At 35.0% G+C, this 7,167-nt stretch overlaps 1 long non-coding RNA gene across 1 annotated transcript; it reads left to right on the top strand.

Annotated features, from left to right (window-relative positions):
• Positions 1 to 5,432: 5,432 nt before the first annotated feature.
• Positions 5,433 to 6,869, top strand: LOC135208909 (uncharacterized). Its single transcript, XR_010313242.1, has 2 exons — positions 5,433 to 5,488; positions 6,515 to 6,869. It is a non-coding gene; the product is annotated as an uncharacterized LOC135208909 (long non-coding RNA).
• Positions 6,870 to 7,167: the final 298 nt, after the last annotated feature.

Genomic DNA, 7,167 nt, shown 5'->3' with positions numbered 1-7,167 from the left:
AAGGAATGACTTCATAAAAGGGGCGGCGAAGGTTACATAAGTATCAAAGAAGCTACAAGAGAAACGATTGCAATGGTTTGGGCATGTTATGAGAGGAGAGGAGGATTCTGAATGTAAAAGAACCCTGAACATGGAAGTACCCGGAACAAGGAGGGGTAGACCAAAAATGAGATGAGAGACACAGTTAACAGGGACATGCTGGGGAGGAACGCTAATGAGGTAATGGTGCCTGATCGCAGAAGATGAAGAAGACTCAAAACAAACAGCGACCCCATATAGAGATGGAAAAGTTGAAGATAAAGAAGAAGATATATATATATATATATACATATATATGTGTGTTTGTATAAATATAGATGAAGTGCAAAAGCCACGAAGGAAAGTGAAACGACGGAGTGCTGTTGGATCTTCTGACTTAACGTTCTTTACTTAGCAGACTGAGGGCCATATTCTTAATCTACCACCTTCCCTCTTCGAGGAAGAGGCTGCGCGTGAAATCCCTTTATGGCGCGGTATTTTAAAAACATAGGCGAAGCACTTTTACGAAGAGGAACTGTACAGGAGGGTTGGTACGTCTGAGGTGATAAACAAACATCTCATTCGGATCGGCAGACGGCTGTTCTACGTCTATGTACTTCTATATGTGTGTATATATATATATATATATATATATATATATATATATATATATATATATATATATATATATATATATATTCTTATTAATACAATTACTACAGCAGAGTCCTGCTGGCTTTACAGCTAAGCCCACATACCGATTACTTCACGACCATTCCTTGAAGCTGATTGGTTGGACATAGTTTCGAAAAGTTCGTCAATCTGTGGTTCTTTTCATCTTTATTTATTTTGCAACAGTTGTTTTGCCAAGCTCAGATACATTGTGCTGATTATAATATAATCCAAGATGAAATAAAAGACAATTCCGTTACTGCTGTGAAGTTCATAAACACCCGAGAGGCAGGAATTTGGGAACATGAGGTCTTCTAAGTACAAAGACAGTCTTTTACCAGAATGCAAATAAGACCATTTGCATTGAAGTACTGAAAAAAATATTTGGCATGTGTTATACATTCAAATACATTATTTATGTGGTTCTCTTTTAATTTTACAAAAAATATACAAAGAAGTTGGCGAAGAGGTGATGAAGGCTACTGCTTCGTTTCCAATAATTTTCACCCTCCGATCATCTTCGTCTTCATCAGGAAAAGCTGCTTCGCGGCACAATAATACCATTTTAACAGTGAAGAGCTTCTTCATCGAAGATGTCAGTTTAAAGATACAGCCCTGACATACATAAGAAAATGAGTGTACTAGGAAGGATTATAAAGGATTATAAAGGAAATGAGTACCTAGAATCCAACACACCTGGAGAATTACTAACCTTTCCAAAAACAGGGGTACAATTTTAGAGGTTTACAAAAAGATTAAGTCCAACTGCTCAGCAACCGGAACAAGACAATTAAAGGATTATACAGGGTAGCAACTGACCACACAAATATATGTAACATGCATAGTATACAAAGAAAATATTTATAAGGCAACTAATTTGTATTTGAGTCTGTGATTGTACCTTTAAGGTCATTCTTAAATATGTTACTTATACAAGGGTCCAAATAAAACGGGCCAGAACTAGCATTAAAATTACAATTTGAAGTAAGCTGTATATTGGCAAATTCTAAAAGATTTTATGACAAGACATCTTTTGATCTTGCAATTACTGAACTGCCCTTCAAATTTTTCCAGTGGTCATTTTCCCTTAAATGAATGAATATTGCATTGGATGTTTGCACAGTTTTCACAGAATATTAATATACCTTAATTCTTACTTCTAAATCCCTGCTAGACTGGCCAATATGAGTATGTTCTCTTTTTACAAAGGTCCCTACAGATTTTAACATAGAGTATCTTAGTGACGAACTAACCCAGCATGAATTACCTCTACCTAGGTTGTGCATTTGTGGTTTAAGTTTATATTTAATGGTGAGCTTTATCAACAAATATTTGGTATGTCAATGGGCAACTCTCTATTACCACTCAACGCAAACTTGTATATGGAATTCTTTGAAAAACACTATTTACCTAATATCATTTATATTCCTTTTAAGTGGTATAGATATGTTGATGATATTTTAGCTGCTTTGCCTGCTGGTATTGATGTAAATGATTTACTCTCTAATTTAAATAACCAGGTACCATCAATTAAGTTTACTTTAGAACTGGAAAAAGACAATTTCCTCCATTTCTTAGATGTTTTAATACACAGAGAACCATTTCAATGTAAATTCAGTATTTAACCGGAAACCAACCAACAACTTAACTTAATGTCAAAATATAAATTTTTGCTTCTATGTTTTTACGAATATTGCTCATTGTCAGTCCCTAATATTTGGATCATGAAATTGAATACATAAGTAAAATAGGGACATATTTATGTTATCCTTCACATATATTGGATATTTGCTATAATAAAGCCCACAAAAAGTTTTATAGTGGAAGTAACATGGAGAAAGAAACTTCTAAGAACTTTCTCAGTTTGCCTTATTTTAGCAGTTTTGAAACCATTAAATCATTGTTAGAATCCTTTAGGGTCAACCGCGTTTTTTTCCTATAATAACACACTAAAAGGAATACTAATAAAGAAAATGGCCCCAGGGAAAGGAGCAACATAATATATAAAATTCTATATTTGGATTGCCCCTCCTTTTATATCAGCCAATCTAGCAAGGATTTAGAAGTTAGAATTAAAGAGCATGAATTTTCTGTGAAAACTGAACAGACATCCAATGCAATATTCATTCATTTAAGTGAAAATGGCCACCGGATAAATTGGATCAGCAGTTCAGTAATTGCAATATCAGAGGGTGTCTTGTCATGAAATTTTTTGAATCTGCCATCATACAACTTACTTCTAATTATAATTTCAGTGTTAGTTCTGGCCTGTTTTATTTGGACCCTTGTATAAGTAACATGTTTAAAAATTACCTTAAAGATACAATCACAGACTTAAATACAAATTAGTTGCCTTATAGATATTTTCTTTATATGCTTAACATATTTTTTGTGAATGAGCCTACCTTGCAAAATAGGTTTTATTGTTTACCAAAAATTTGTATGTGGTCAGTTGCCACCCTGTATAATCCTTTAATTGCCTAGTTCAGGTTTCTGAGCAGTTGGACTTAATCTTTTTGTAAAACTCTTAAATTGTACCCCTGTTTTTGGAAAGGTTAGTAATTCTCCAGGTGAGTTGGATTCTAGGTATTTATTTCCTTTATAATCCTTATCTGTCAGTTATAAGACCCTTCCATGTACACTGATTTTCTTATGTATGTCAGTCTGCTAAGTAAAGGACGTTGAGTCGAAACATCTTGCACCACTATGTCGTTTCATTTTCCTTCGTGGCTTTTACTTTTATTTATATATTCATCAGGTTCCAAATTTTCGTGATTCAGTTATACATACATGTGTATATTATAATATATATATATATATATATATATATATATATATATATTATATAATATATATATATATATATATGTATGTGTGTGTGTGTGTTGTGTGTGCGTGTGTGTGTGTGTGTATAGATAGATAGATAAGTAGATGAATAGGCAAGGACGTGAAAAAGAACTATGGGTGGTGTTACAATTATAGTTTGTGGTACATAGGAAAAAACTTGATTCGCTGACCGAGTTGGCATTGGGAATGTCTATGACCACTGCGATTGACAACGAACACAATTAGCTCATATTTTCTTACTATCATTCAAAATGAAACAAGTCAGAAATATAAAAAAATTGCAAAACAAAGTCTGTGAATGCAATCGCTAAATGTAAATTCTATTTTTCACGATCAGCCAAATAAGTAAAAAAAAAAAAAAGAAAAAAAAAAGTAAAAAAATGTGCCGAAGTTTTTCCTGCGTATTCAAGTTTTCTGTACAGCTTATAATGCTCTGTGAAACTCTCAACCACGGCCCGGTGGTAGCCTGTGTTGTTGGCAACCATTTTGGTGCCAGACGCACGATCATGGCTAATCTTAACATTAAATAAAATAAAATAAAACTACTGAGGTTAGAGGGCTGCAATTTGGTATGTTTGTAAGTACCAATTTGCAGCCCTCTAGCCTAAGTAGTTTTTATGATCTGATGGGGGATAGAAAAAGTGCGGACGAACAGACAAATAGTCATGTCAATAATTTTCGTTTACAGTACACTAGAAAACGTAAAATTGCACGATGCTTCTAAGATGGTGGTAAAGACCACTGGCCTACACTGATATCCTTAATTCTGCCAGAAAGATACTTCCACAAAAAAGAAGAAATTCAGGGAACATATGAAAACTTGAGGGGGAGCGTGACTTTGTAATGGTAATCAGAGAATAGGAAGTATGAATTAAAAGCAATATTAGTAAAGAAAAGAAATGACGAAAAGATGAAAACCTAGAATAGGTTTGATAAGCGAAGTTGAAGCTGGAGAGCTGTCTGTCCAAGGACAATATACTTGAGATATATATATATATATATATATATATATCTATATATATATATTATATATATATATATATATTTACATCCACGGTAGAAAGGTGAGTGAAAACTGATGACTTGGAAGGAGTACTTTCGTAGTTTCTTCTACATTTTCAAGATCGCACTGAATATCATAGACGTGACAGACCTTTATATACAAAAACAGAAAGATCTGTCAACTTCTATTATATCCAGTGTGGACTTGAAAATGTAGAATAAACTACAAAAATACTTGTTCCAAGTCCCCAATTTTCACTCACCTTTCTACCTTTGGATTTAAGGATATTCTCAAGCGCATGTTCCCTGCGTGCTACATTGATAGGATATATATATAGTATATATATATTATATTATTACCTCATATTATAAATTATATATATATAATATATATATATATATATATATATATATATTATAATATATATAGTATATATATCATATATATATATATATATTATATATATATATATATACATATATATTGTGTGTATCGTACATGACCTGACATCTGCCTACCAAATGGGATTTATTGTCGGCATAATTGCAAGATACCTAGCTGAAAACAATTGATTTATATATGATTAACATGGAGCCGAATACGAAATGGAAACATTTCTACGACCACTCAAAGTTAAGGACACGTTTCATTACGTCACAAGCGAATTCAACCGGAGAACGCCTCGCTCGAGTGCCCGACTTGTCGTGTGAATCTTGCAAAAGAGACACACACACACCACAATTAAAGCCAAGAGAAAATGGAAATCAATATGCTATTACGTGATCGATGATCCATTTTACTTTCGTGCAAAGGCGTGTCGCCTGTCTCTGCCACTGTGAATTTTCTTAGGTATATAAAGACGCGATTTAATTTTGATCATCAGCTTATTTGTCGAACTCCTGGCGATCCCTCGTCACTTGACAAGTTCTCTGACGTTGTGACAATATGGTGAGGGCTTTTTTCGTCGTTTCCTGAGAATTTCTCAGTGGTGAAGTATTCGATGGCCACTCTTGTTTTTAGCGTTGCTGTCAAGTTTTTAACCGGGTTCGTGCTTTTTGTGAACGTTAGCTTTAAAACAAAATTCCACAACGTTCTGAAAAGCTGCAATTCATTCGCTAATTTCCAACTGTTCACACTACTTCTGCCTGAAAAGTTCCCAACTTGGAAGTTAATCTGATGGCTCTTTGGCACCATAGACTTTACTCGGAGAATTAGGTAAAAGAAATTAAACAGTAGAGTAACTGAACAAATTTCTTGTCCGAGAAATATATATAATAAACCAAAAGTTACTTGTATCCATTCGGAAATGAGTTATTCTTCAAGAAACTAAAGATAGACTTCCCAATCGTTTTGCTGATATTTTTCATGTTGCTGCAATAAATACTAAGAAATATTGCATACCGCTCCCACATGCATCGGATGACTAGGTTTGTCTTTTGTTTCAATAGCGCTTGATACAGAGATGATTGTTTATTATAAAAACATTTCTATGGCCAAAATATAAAATATAGGTACATCTTGATTGGAACTCTGAAAAGTGATGTTAAGAATAATCATGATGATGTTAATGATTGTAGCCCTTTTAAAGGAGCAGTAGTTGTAGCAGCCTCAGTAAAAACATTTTTATTGATATATCAAGAAAAATTATCTATTTGAAACATGTCATGAGCAGTGTACCATAATCTCCCTCCCTATATCACGACCAGTAGATTGAGACAAAATAATCTATATTTTCATAACGCACAAACCTGAGGTCTTTATGGGGGACTAAATTTCCTATAGGTGAAGACCTAAGGTTTGAACGCTTAGAAAAATATAAATTACTAAAACATTTGTCATTTTTATCATTTTTTCTTAAATCAGGAACATTACTATCAGTCAGATTTCATGAACATCACATTTTAAATAGCTGAATATCGTCATTGTTATTCTCATTCATTCCAGTATCCTGACTATTATGCTTAACATCCGCAGAGAGTCTTGGTAGTTTTCGCAGCTGTCCTATTAATGGCAGTCCTTGTGAACGCCGGTGGATATGGCCACGGACATGGTGGCCACGGACATGGCGGTGGCCACGGCCATGGCGGTTACGGACATGGCGGTGGCCACGGACACGGCCACGGGGGTTATGGAAAGGGCCACGTCGTCCACAAGAAGCACTACGGCGGTGGAAAGTCCGACAATCATTTCCACTTGTCCGGACCCAAGGGAGGATACGGACACGGGGGCGGATATCACTGACTGTGGAAGACTTTTTGCTCTGTTTGTTGTTATCAAAGTCTAAATATAAACTTTATCGATCGATCTGTGAAATAAAAATGTAGTTACATTAAGGTGTTTTCTTATCCATTGCCTCCCAGGCCTCAGAGTAATCCAGGACTATTTGTACCGGAGCCATTCACACCATACCACTTGACACCATCTCACCCTTTGGCTGTTTTAGATTAAGTTGGTCTTAAGCCAGTATGGGTCTTGCCCAGTGGTGGCCCTTAAGCACGATAAGGTATTCCAGGGAGCAGGAAGCCTAGTGTGGGCCTCTGGACTCCTACAGCCAAATGAAACGACCTCGACGAAGTCGTGTGTCTTAAAATAAACTTCAGAATTTCACAAATATTTAAAACTGATTG

This window comes from Macrobrachium nipponense, chromosome 37, assembly GCF_015104395.2.
Source record: "Macrobrachium nipponense isolate FS-2020 chromosome 37, ASM1510439v2, whole genome shotgun sequence".
Lineage (NCBI taxonomy): Eukaryota > Metazoa > Arthropoda > Malacostraca > Decapoda > Palaemonidae > Macrobrachium > Macrobrachium nipponense.
Note: the sequence above shows the minus strand (reverse complement) of the source record. Positions and strands in the feature narration are given on the sequence as shown.